Below are 13,796 nucleotides of genomic sequence, written 5' to 3'. Positions count from 1 at the left end.
AATTGTCCAAATTACATATGTTAATATTGTATTATGATGTGCTGAAACCTTTTTACGGTGATCGTGTAAAATTATTGTACATGGACACGGATAGTTTTATTCTTGAAATTCAAACAGAAGATGTTTATCAAGATATGTCACAGCCTGAATTGTTTCAATACTTTGATACCAGTGAACATACAAGAATTCAACAACACCACAACAAAAAGGTGCCTGGCAAGTTAAAAGATGAGACACTTGGTGATGTTATTGTGGAATTTGCTGGGTTAAGAGCCAAGATGTACAGTTTTGAAACATGTAGTGGTGCTGTTGCCAAAAAGGCCAAGGGCATTGGCAGAGTAACTGTTGAAAAAGAGCTCCAATTTGAAGATTATAAAAATTGCCTCAAATCATGTAGCACCACCAGAACATCAGAATCCAGAATTCAGAGTGTGGATCACTTATTGACTTCAAATGTTGTAAGAAAAGTGGCCCGGGACCCACATGATGATAAGAGATGCATTTTGTCATGTGGCACACATACTTTACCTTGGGGGCATTGTGATTTGAAAAATGGAAATCAATGCCCAATTCCAGAGCATGATTTGAAATAAATAAACATGCCTATGAACTTATTTGGGTTCAAAAAACAGGCTATTATGGACCTGCCGACACCACTACCCTCTCCTGATTTACAATCTGTAATGTCTAAACTGAGTGGCTTGTTAATTATTCATCTGAACAGCATACTTACAGATAATGATGAAGAAACAGGCAAAACATTGTACATATTTAACAATAATTTAAATCACTACCAATTACCTGTAGGTGGGCAATTGCAATTTATTACAACCCCCGAGGGTGATGTTAAAATTTCAGTAGGGAGAAATATTTACAGAATTAAGCACTCAAACATGGTTTCTGGCACTGTTTATACTATTTCTGCTGGTGACTGCTTATATATTGAGGTCCCTGGATCTTATGACAAGCTTATACCCTTTTTTATAGAATTAAGAATCAGGTATTCAATAATAAATAACCAGTAAAACAAAATGCCTAATGATATATTTGGCCATACAAGGCATGAAGATCACAGTGATGAGATTCTGATGCTTGATGTCAGAGTCAAGAAATTAAGAAGTGATTTACAAGCTTTACAAACCACACTCAATGCCAGTCTTCAATTAGAAATTACAAATTTACAATCACAATGCATGGACCCTCTTCTCAAAATTGATTCCGAACTCAAAGTGTTGCTTCAGAAATATACTGATCTGGCTACATTGGATAATTTTCAAAGTTTGGAAGAAGCTGTAGCAGCTCTTCAAGCCAAATTTAAGACCCAGGCTACCAACTCTGAGCAATTGAAACAGCAATTAGAAGAGCAGATAAATAATGTCCAGGCACAGCTCCAAACAATTGTCAAAAGCATAAAATCACAAGAAGATTTTGATCTAGTGATTTCCACTCTAAAAGAACAGATTCAGTCACTCGAGATACCTAATCTGGACCCTCTGAACAATGCCATAGCCGAGGTTAAAGGAAAAATTGAGACACTTGAAAATTTTATGAACAATTTGCCATCTTCTGATGCTTTGAATGCAATAACTCGGAGTGTTGCCAACATCAAGCTGCAACTTGAAACATATGAAGATTTTGGAAAAATTCAAAGTTCCATAACCCATCTTGAAGGTACAATAGCAGCAGTGCAAAGTGATTTGGCAAATGTACTAGAATCTCGCCTGCCCGGGATTGTAGATACACTTGTTAGTGTCCAGCAACAAATCACAAAGCTTGAAAACCTCAACACTGAATCTGAACTATCTCATTTTCATCACTTGATAGATGATATCCAAACAAAACTTGAAATTTTACAACAATCAACACCCTCTCAGGCAGATATAGCCCTGCTCCAAAATGCTATGCAAAATGTGGCTGATGCTTCTGAATTAAACAATGTGAAATTGGCACTTGAATCTTTGCAAAATACTGTATCAAATCTGCCTACATCACAGGAACTTAAAAATATTAAGAGGGCAGTGAATCGCATATTGAAATCAGAAGATATCAAGAATATCCAGGCAGAGATCAAACATCTCACTCAGACAGTGACCACTCTTCCAACCAATCAACATATTAATGAACTGCATGCCCTGTTTGAGGATATCAGAAGACAGGTCCATGATCTTACTGCTCAAAATTCAAAATTGGCAGTTGTTGAAAATTTGCAACAAATTGTAGCTAATATCAAGCAACAGCTAGGAACCATGGAATCCAATCAAGCAAGTGCTTTGTCTGTTTTTGCCACCCAGCTCCAAGAAATAGTGCAACAATACAAGAAACTTGTTGTGGACGTAAAGATCAAGCCAGGCCATGATGATGTTGTTAGGACCATCAATGAGCATCTTGAATCTGTAACAAGCAGATTGCTCACAGCAGAAAAGGAAATAACAGGCATAATCGAGAATCCAAAACATACAGTAATTCTTGAATTGTACAGCATCCCCAATAAAGAATATGATTCACCATTTACACCAGGTAGCAAAATATATATGCTGTCCCCTGCACAATTTTATTACCAGTTTTTTGTTGGAGGCACATTGAGACCAATCAAGATCAAATATTGGCATCAGCCACAGGCACACCACTACCCCACCTTATCAATAACAAATGCTGACAACAAACCAAAAATCACCAATGTAGAGTTAGAGGACTTTACAGATCCCAATACATTGGAAACAGCCTATACTGAAGATGATGGTACTCTGGAATTTAAAATACAGATAGGGGACAAATTATATTTAGAAAATCCTGCAGTATCAGCTGCTGAACACCCCATAGTTGCAATATTCTTGTTTACATATTATGTCTAGACAAATTATTGTTGATGAATTACACAGACAAGCCCGACATAATTTTAAGAGACTCCCAGTAGTCACAAAGGGCATAGATGATTTATGGCAGAGCGACTTGATTGAAATGGCAACTGGACAGTTGAAAAACTTAGACAAAATCAACAAGGGCTACAAGTATCTACTCACTGTAATAGATACATTTTCAAAATTTGCCTGGGCTGTGCCACTCAAATCCAAGACTGGAAAATGTGTTACAGAAGCCTTCAGGACAATCATCAATCATTCAGGAAGATCACCGCGCTATTTGCAAACAGATAATGGCAAAGAATTTTATAATTCAGTGTTTCAACAATTTATTAAAAGCCAGGCAATAAAACATTATTCGAGTTACAGTGATCTCAAAGCCTCAATTGTAGAGAGATTCAACAGAACCTTAAAAAATCTTATGTATAAACAATTTACACTTCAAGGTAATTATAAATGGCTTACAATCCTACCAGAACTTCTACATAAATATAACAACTCGGTCCATTCCACAATCAACATGAAACCCTCTGAAGTAACTTCATCTGATGAGCAAAAATTGATCAGCACTGTTTATTATCCTAAATATCAGCCAACAACAAGAAAGGCCAAATACAAGATTGGTGATCAAGTAAGAATCAGCAAATATAAGCACTTATTCAAAAGAGGCTTTACAAGAAACTGGAGCACTGAATTATTTACAGTGGTTCAAGTTAAACCCGGGACCCTTAACACATATATAATAAAGGATCACCGAGGAGAAATTCTCAAAGGCAGGTTCTATGAACAAGAGCTCAGCAAAACTAAACAGCCTGACACATATCTCATAGAAAAAATCATCCGCAGAAAAGGCAACAAATTACTTGTCAAATGGCTGGGTCATCCGGAAAACAGCTGGATCGATGCAAACAAAGTGATAATATGAACACCTGGGATGTTATAAAAAGGCTGCCAGAACCTGAACAGCAGAATAAGATAAATGGAGTGCTGTTACCTGATAATATTAGGTGTCTTATTGTTGGGCCATCTGCTTGTGGTAAAACTACACTATTAGTTGATAATTTTTTATTGGCACCCAACTGGTTAGACTGGAAAAACAGGCATTTGTATATCTTCTCTAAGAGCTTGGAACAATTAAAATATCAGCAGCTGATGAAGCTATATGATGGACTGGATATTGCCACTTTTGAACCAGATGTTAAGCCACTTCATGAATGTCTCGATAATTCTGTTGTTGTGTTTGATGACATTATACTGGATAATCAAAACAAGGTTAGGAATTTCTTTACACAGGGCCGGCACAAAAACATTGATTGCTTCTACCTGGCACAAACTTTTTCAAAAATACCCAAGCAACTGATCCGAGACAATAGCAATTTTATATGTATATTTCATCAAGACCATACCAACCTCAAACACATACATGATGAATATGTAGGTGGGGACTTGAGCTACAATGATTTTTCCAAGTTTTGCAGCAAGTGCTGGAACCAGGACAGTTATGGGTTTGTCACAATTGATATGACAAGAACACCCAATAGTGGCAAATACAGAAATAAAATCAACGATTTTCTAAACGTTGAGACATAAATAAACAACCATGAAACGACCAATCATTGATGATCTTAAGTTAAGAGATTATCTTGTAAAAAGATTTAGGGGATGGAAATCAGAGAACCGTGGAATTTATGAAAAACACAAACAAACAGAACAGCCTGTCATTGATGCTATTAATAATTTAGGTAAGAATATCAAAACTGTTACAGAGCAAAATCAAAATTTGATCACAGAGCTTGTACCTGTAGCTGCTAGGAACATATTAGATTATCCATTCACCCCACTTTCCAGTATTCATACACCTAGTCCTGTTGCTCCTAGAAGAATTGAAGCTACCCAGGATCCTATTGAATTGGGTCTTCTTGCTCAAAAATATTTAACCACATCTAAAGACAACAAAGATGAGGTGTTTGGCTTATATGCTGACACAGAGCTTGATGGCAGCATCATACATAGAATTGGCAATTTCAGAGTAACTTTTATGGGAGATGATCTGATTGTTTATTCAGAATCTCGTCTCGGAGAAAAAGGTGCTTTTGTTAAATATCCTGGCACACCTGGATTGTGGGAACTGATGACTAGGAAAAGGCCTGGCAGCTATACAGATCAAGATTATGAGCATTACAAAGAAATATTAATAAAATCAGATGCTCTATACCAGAACAATGATCCCACACAAAAAAGAGTCAAGTCGAGCAGTGGAGCAAAATACAACAACTTAATCAAACCCATATGGTCACAGATCAAGACTGGCAGTGGAATCAAACAATACAACACCCTGCCTAAAGAATTTGTGTGGGTTGATGATGTCAGGAAACTTGTAGATAGGTTGCTGGTGATAGCTGGGGAGGAAAATGCTGGCAACCACAATTTTTACAATGAAAAGGTTGGAATTATGGACATGATAAGCACCAAATTGTCTAATTTTATAGTGAATGACACTAAGGGGATTGGATATCTTATAAAAATTATTAATACTCTACCACCTAAATTTTGGAATATTTCTGAGGGTCGGGGCCTTGTTAATGACATTATAAACAAGCTGCCATTTGAACTACACATTCCAGGCTATCAATATTGTGGTCCCGGTACAAAATTGGACCATAGATTAAACAGGGGTGATCCTGGTATAAATCCCCTAGATGCTGCTTGTAGAGACCATGACATAGCATACAACACACATACCGACCTTGACAAGAGACATGTTGCAGACAAGAAATTAGAAGAGGCTGCATTTGGCAGATTTGTAAGCAAAGATGCTTCTTTGAGTGAAAGAATAGCAGCATTGGGGACCACCATAGCTATGAGCACCAAACAAAAACTGGGGTGGGGGTTGTGAACATGTATATAATAAACCTACAATGAAGGCCAAGGGTGTTATGTATCAAATACCTTATGCAGGTCTCAAATCTCTTAAAACTATTGACAGTCTTTTAACCAAAAAGCAGCGCAAGAAAAAAAGCTCTTGTCTTGCAAAGGGCCATGGTATGAAATTGTTGCTTAGCACCCCCCAATTAAAAAAATTACAGCAATCAAGAAAAAAATCACATGTGGGGGGATTTATATTTACCATCCCTGCCATCTTAGCTGCTCTCGGGGCTGTGGGGAGCTTGGCCGGGGGGTCAGCCGCCATAGCAAAAACAGTAATAGATGCCAAGAAGAATAGGGCAGAATTAGATGAGCAAAGGCGCCATAACCTGGCAATGGAGAAACAAGGCAAAGGTGTTAAGAGAGCCATGAATAAGTTTAAAAAAAACAAGAGCCGCTTACAAACCAAGATATTGAAGCTTTAATCAAGCCGCTGGGCATCAAAAATTTTAGAGGTGTGTACATGTCTGATTCTTTACCAGAACAACCACTCAACAAAGAGTGTGGCATTGTTAATTTGGATGAGTACAAAAATCAGGGCACTCACTGGATCTGTTATCTTAAATATTTCAAAAATGAGGCATTTGTGTTTGATTCATTTGGAGGTGTTCCACCTGAAAATTTAATAAAATATCTAAATTCAGCTAATCTTTATTACAATAATGCCCGTGTTCAAAACTTCAAAGATGTTAATTGCGGACATTTGTGTTTATCTGTTCTCAGATATATGTCTCAAATAAATAAACCATCAATTGAAAATTTTCAAAAAGCCTTGTGGTATCTGAAACATCATGGGGGTATTCCATCTCACCAGCCAAAATTCAATATTGAAACTCAAATTGCATGATGACATAGTGTATCCCAAAACAATAGCTCTCAGAGCATTTTACGGCATGTACCTGATCCCTAATATTACGCACCACAACAATACAATTGCAGTAGGGGATCAAAAAATTGTCATCACTCCAGGGCAATATAATCTGTCCACTCTAAATGCTCAATTACCCAGAGGTGTAGTGTTAAGTCAAAATTCTGTCACTCACAGAGTAGAGATTGTATCTGCTACGGAGACAGTACATCTGGGTACTATAGGAGAGCTGTTAGGATTTGAGAACAACACAAAACTTGAACCAGGCATCAAACACACTGCTATGAATATACCTAAATTCTTAGCCATAGAGACTCTGAATATTCACTGTAATGTGGCTGAGGGTATGATCACCAAATCAAATGGCATAGGCACTCACAAACAAACCGGCATCATTGCAACATTCAAACCTAATTCCGAATTCATGGAGCCTATTATCTACAATCCATCCCCAACATTATATTTTCCTGTGAGTCATAATAGAATAGATTATATTGAATTGATGGTCACTAATGAAAAAGAAGAATTAGTTGATTTTGCTGGAGCCACAACAACTGCTATCATAGAGATTAACATTTAAATAAAAATACATACAATGGAAAATATTGAGAGTTATGAGCTACAATCATTCCCTCCAAACAGGAGGACATTTGCAAATTTAAATCAACCCAACACAGAGATTGAGGTTGATCTTGATGTAGGGGATGGCTTTATACACCCCCACAGAGCAGATCTATACATCAAATTTGATGTTGTAAAGCTCGATGGAACAGATTACCCGGCAAATTCAAATATAAGATTGGTGGATAATTTTGTGCCGCATCTGTTCTCTGAAATTGAGATCAGAAAGCATGGCGTTGTTATAAACAGAATAGATTATCCCGGCATTACCTCCACGGCTTTGGCCACACTAAAATTATCCAAAACCGAAGCTTCTTACTACAAAATAGGTGGATTTGAAGCTGGTGATAAAATATTATCTAAGAACCACACTGTGCTGTTCCCCATGCGCCTGTTGCCAGGATTCTTCTCGGATTACAAAGAAATTATGTGGAAGGGTGGGTTAAGAATTACATTTAGAAGAGCTGCAAATGATAATAATGCTTTGATGAGGTACAGCACATTAAACCCTACGGGGGAAGCTATGCCTAATACTCTACCTGATGCAGGCAAATGCATTATTCAGACTATGGAGCTAAGAATCCCCGTTGTTGAATATGAGGCCAGTTACGCTCTTAAATACAAAGCAGATATCCTAAAAAATCCACAGGTTCCTCTGCAATTTTATACATATCAATGCGTACAGAAGCCTGCCTCTGGTACTTATTATGAGTTTGATGCCACAAATTCATTCTCCAGTATTCAATTTGACATGCCTGATTTTGTGGTGGTACTGTTTCAGACTGGGAGACACAACAATCAGGAAAAAAATTCAAGTAGATTTGCCTTTCACTTTTCTTGCCTTTTATCCATGATATAAAGTATACTGAGCTTCAGATATCTACAAACAGATCGACTGAGAGTGTGCTACAATTGGATCCAGAAGAGTATGCCCAGATAGAAGGACATACGACAATATTGATTTTTTTTAATTTTTAAAATATAACTTCTTATGTAATTTTTCATAAGCATAGCCAGCTGGTTAAAAGATTTTTTGGTGGAGACCTTTCACAGCTTCCTTTTGGTGTGGGCCCCGGGGCAATTGCCCCAGTTGCCCATAGGTTAATCCGGCCCTGATTACTGTACAGGATGATTGAAATGATTCGAGGTTCCAGTTAGTGAGTCGTAACTGATATGATCTAACCTATTTGATCTTAACGTGCATTGTCGTTAAGATCAAATAGGTTAGGTCATATCAGTTACGACATCACTAACTGGAACCTCGAGTAATTTCAATCATCCTGTACAGTAATCACCGTCGCGTAGTTAGAGATCGGTTAGTTCACTGAACTCTCCAGCCTAACTATTGCCTATTTTTGAGGAGCAGAAAAAAGGTTTATTATCTATTTGCCTTGACTCATCTCACCCAACAGGTCAATAGGTGCCGGGGATTGCCCTGAGTTGATTTTTTCCTGGAGATGAGGCCTGCTCAAAAGGTTTATCTCTTAACGACAATGTTTTGAGTTATGATATCTAGTGATATCTAGTCCCTGTCACGGAATCATTTCTTAAAAACTTAAAATTCTTAAAATTTATGTTCCTTTTTGACAAAGAAAAGGCCAGATAAGAATGAAAATGAATTTAAATGTTTTTAAAAATAAGATGAAAGTTGTAACGAGTTTTTCAGCAAGTTTTCCGGTAAGTTCTCGGTAATGGTAATTTACTCATGACTGTAAAACTTTTATATGCTTCCTCAGGATAGAAAAAGAGCTGTGAGGAATAACTGAGTGCATAAAAATCCCTTACTTTTTCTACACACCTCGTGTATATAATTTCCCTGTAACGTCAGGATTTTCCCCTTAAAAAATCCCTTCTCCGGCCTTGCCAACACTGCTCCTAGAAGCTCCATAAAGGTTGAGTGGGGAGGATTGCCTCCAATATCGTCACCATATCTCGATGTCGAACATATGCCACCATGACTCTCATATGTTGTCTCCTCGTACTGATCAATACACCATGTTGCCAAGTGCTGAAGGAAGGGATTTCTTTCCTGAAGGATTGCCAGGAAAAATACTTCCATTCCACGGGAAGAAAGGGGATATAGTCAGCGCCAGATTTCTGCATATATATATTTTCAAGCCGACACTTGCTTCGCAATAAGTTCCTGTCGTCCAAGATATTGGTGATATTTTAATCCGACATAGCTGTACCTATAAATTTGACTTTCCTTTTTGGCTCATTCTAAAGAGAACATTCAGTCCCAAAAGAAATGTCTTTGGCATTTTTGATAGCAATTTCACTATGTCTCCTTTGTGTAGAAAAAACCGTCAAAGAACGACGAGAATTTGTAGTCTCACTCAAACTTCACCGAGAACAATCTTGTATTATTATTCCTCACTCAAACTTCATCGAGAATAATATTATTTCTCACTCAAATTTAATCGAGAATAATCTTACATTATTTATCACTGAAACTTTACTGAGTACAATCTTATAATAATTCTCACACAAACTTCACCGAGAACAATCTTGTATTATTTCCCACTCAAACCTCATCGAGAATTATCTTATAATTAATTCTCACTAAAACTTCACCGAGAACAATCTTATATTTATTTCTTACCCAAATTTTACAGAGAACAATCTTGGAATTATTTCTCACTGAAACTTCATCGAGAATAATCCTATATTACGAATTCCGCACTCAAACTTGACCGAGAACAACCTTATATAATTTCTTACTGAAACTTCACCGAGAACAATCTTATATTATTCCGTACTCAAACTTCATCGAGAACATGTAAATGTATAATACAATTATTGTACCTCCTGCAATTAAAGACTTATCTCTGCTGAAGGTTAATAAATACAGTACATATTTAACAATACTGTGGAGGACAATGAAAGAACGTTCCCTCAATTCATCTACGCCTTACTTGAAAAACATTAAAAAGAAACGATGCTCCTCAACCTTCATAAATAAGAAACACGAGGAAATAGTTAAACGAGGAACACACTGAACTGAAGTTATTAGCGTCTTCATGTTCCCCCTCCCCGTCTTCCTTCTCTTTCCATCCATTAATTTTTCTCCTTCTTGCTCTGGGCTGTGTCTTACAAAATAAAACTCAGTGATAGAGAAAAGAACAAGCCTGCAGGCGACAGACGATTTAAGGAAGTTGGGAAAACTTTTCTTCTGCCTGTTTAGTCTTCATGATGCTTGTTTAATTAGGAACAAACCTCCCTCCTTAAAAAAATCCAAGGGTAGTTTTAATTTTCGAGGTATTCACTCCCTCATCGTTTTTTTTCTTTCTTCTCTTTTTATTACTGCGTACTTCTTTCGGAAAATGAAATATGCTTTGACTAAAATTTAATGTGCCTCAGTGGCTAAATATACCGGGTTCGACTCCTGGCCAGTGGCGCCAATTTATATGGGCCTGTGGGGCTGGAGCCTACACGATAATTTGTCTCGTATAGTTATTATATTTTAGAAATAAAGTCACCGCGTTTATCAAAGTAAATTCATAATTGTACACTTAAAATAATTTTCAGAAATTAATTACTATTTATATGCTTACAGGCCGAAACCAAGTGTTAGGTAATAATCAAAATCTAATTATTGATAACAACAACTTTGAACCAGTTTCCAAATTCAAATACTTAGGAGTAATACTAAAAAAATGAAAATGATATTAAAGAGGAAATAAAAAGTAGGCTTAATTCAGGAAATGCATGTTACTTTTCTCTTCATAAACTTTTGTCTTCTCGTTTATTATCTAAGGAACTAAAAGTTAAAATATACAAAACAGTAATTTTGCCTGTATTATTATATGAATGCGAAACTTGGTCCCTTACATTGAAAGAGGAACATAAATTGAGAGTATTTGAAAATAAGATCCTTAGGAAAGTATTTGGACCTAAAAGGGATGAGGAGACAGGTGAGTGGAGAAGGTTACATAATTTAGAACTACATAATTTGCATTCATGTCCAGATATTATTAGAATGATTAAATCAAGACGACTTAGGTGGGCAGGCCATGTGGCACGAATGGGAGAGGAAAGAGGAGTTTACAGGATTCTTGTTGGGAAACCTGATGGTAAGAGACCTGTAGGAAGGCCAAGACGAAGATGGAGGGACAACGTTGAGATGGACCTAAAGGAAATCTGTAGGGATGGAAAAGAGTATATAGATCTTGCTCAGGATAGGGACAGATGGAAGGCCTGTGTTGCTGCAGCCATGAACCTTCGGGTTTAAGAAGGCTAGAGAGTTAGTTAAATTACTGTTTATTATAATTTGTTAACTCTCTAATTTCATACTTGTCAGTGTTCTATATTATAAACATTGCCCGTGTCATATGACGTGTTATGTGTTGTACAGATTTATACAACAAATCACTGAGTTCGAGTTTGTTTTTTAAATCCACTTGTTTTCGTTCTCTTACTCCAGAGATAGCCGGAACAGAATTTAGTACGGGACTGGACTTAAAGTTCAAAGTGGGATCCGATCCACTATGTGTCTCCACCGGGTATCGAACCCGGGACCCCTTGATTACAAGGCGACGATGTTATCATAACGTCATCAGGGTGGTTCAGTAAATCTCCGAGTCCAATCCATCCAGCGTTTTACGCAAGTTGGCGCCACTAGTCCCGGCCTATAAATAGACGTGTCGTCATCAGTTTCATCCACTCCTCATCATTGCGATTACCCAAAAGAAGCGAAGTACTTGCAAAATAAGTAAGTAACTAGAGTTATAAGTAGGCCTCGGAAGTTGATTAAAAATCCTTTTTTTCCCCTAGTGTCCGAAGACGAGGCCCAACATAATATATGTTCATTTTGGGTCATTGTAGGCCAGAAAAAGGTGGGTTTTATTTGTCCTTTTTTGCTTTTTTCGGCGTTTTTTTGGCTTAGTGGTCTTTTTTTAGCATTTTTTTAGGTCTTAACGGCTTTTTTTTACAACTTTACCTTCTTTCGACTACGTTTTTACTGCCCATTCTCAATTCGAATTATCATCAGTTCATCACCTCTTAAACATCCTCTCTGTTGTAAAGAAATAAAAAGAAGAAAGATAGATGTACATTTGAACCATCCCTGAAACGAGAGAAAAACATTTTTGGACTGAAAGAAGATGCATTTCATTCATATAGTTTTCTCGCACTGTGTGTTCCATACCACCAGAATTTTGTATTTCTTTTATGTAATATGTAATTAAAACTGAAGTTATTAATTAACCCTAGCAGGACCAAGGTTTGATCTGTTACATGCTGGACTAAGGATGGCATTTTGTGCCAATTTACTATTCTGCTACATTTGTTAGTTATTTTGCACTACAAAAATGTTTTGTTTAATATAAGTCATAGTTTGTATATTTTTAATGTTTGTTAAGTAATTTTTTTTTAAAGATAAGTATGTTAAGTATTTTTTTATTTGGAAATGTACATCTGCATATTTATTATTAACAATAATAATAAATAAAACATTATAAAATTATAACACATTTCAGTTCTACATTGTCAGTAAATTACAGTTCCTCAGCATTACTCACTATTATTAGAAATTGCACAGTTGTCACAGATCTGAACTTTCATGCAGTGTCTTCCACAGACACATTTACCACAGTCATTGCATGAAATTGTAGTTCGTGAGAGTTTGTTTCTTCTTTCTCCATTGGAAATGCAAATGTAACACCTATTTCCTTTTCTCGGAGCAGTTACATAAGTAGATATATCTGTGGGATTGTCAACCGTTGACCTAATTTTCCTTTGAAGAACGTTTTCCATTGCCGTACCTGTATTTGCATTCAATCCCTCAATGTTCTTTGCTCTATCTGCTACATGTGGCTCAATCAACTTCAGTTTAAAAATTAAAATGGATAAAATTTTCTCTTGAATTTTAGCAAATATGAAAATACACATCTGAATTGACAATAAACAGGATTTTTAATTCAATTGCTCAAGGCAGTTTCGATTACCAACACAAAAACTTGAAAACTGGTACTTTATGCCACACCTTGGTCCTGCTAGGGTTAATTTGGATCACATTTATACAACCTTTTTTCCGTTTTTAGGTTCTTTTTTTGATATTTTTAGGTCTTTTTATAGGTCTTTTTTGTCAATTTATAGGTCTTCAACTTCCGAGCCATAGTTATAGGGCAAGAGATGCAGTTTCCTTCACAGAAGGCAAGGCACCGAACGAGAGGAAGAGGTCCTGCCGGACCGAAGCTAGAATTCTGCAAAGGTACCTATGGAACAAATCTTCTTAGAGTATCATAGGAACACGATGCGTAATATAACTACAAAAACACATGAATAGAAAAGAAGAAAAACTGAAGAGCTTGCCGAACCTTGTTTAATCAGAAACTGTAAGTCGATAGGGCCTCCTCAATGACGTAGATCCAACGCTCTCGCCTCGTATTCACAGGGATCCCAGATTTGATCCCCGCTGGAGGCACGTTGCACAATGGTTGACATCCAACTCTAACTGTACATCCAGTCCTGATTAGAATATCTGAGCATAAAGTAGACATGGAAACAAACTTTAATATTATATA

This window comes from Lepisma saccharinum, chromosome 4, assembly GCF_977018435.1.
Source record: "Lepisma saccharinum chromosome 4, izLepSacc3.1, whole genome shotgun sequence".
NCBI classification, from domain to species: Eukaryota; Metazoa; Arthropoda; class Insecta; order Zygentoma; family Lepismatidae; genus Lepisma; species Lepisma saccharinum.
Note: the sequence above shows the minus strand (reverse complement) of the source record.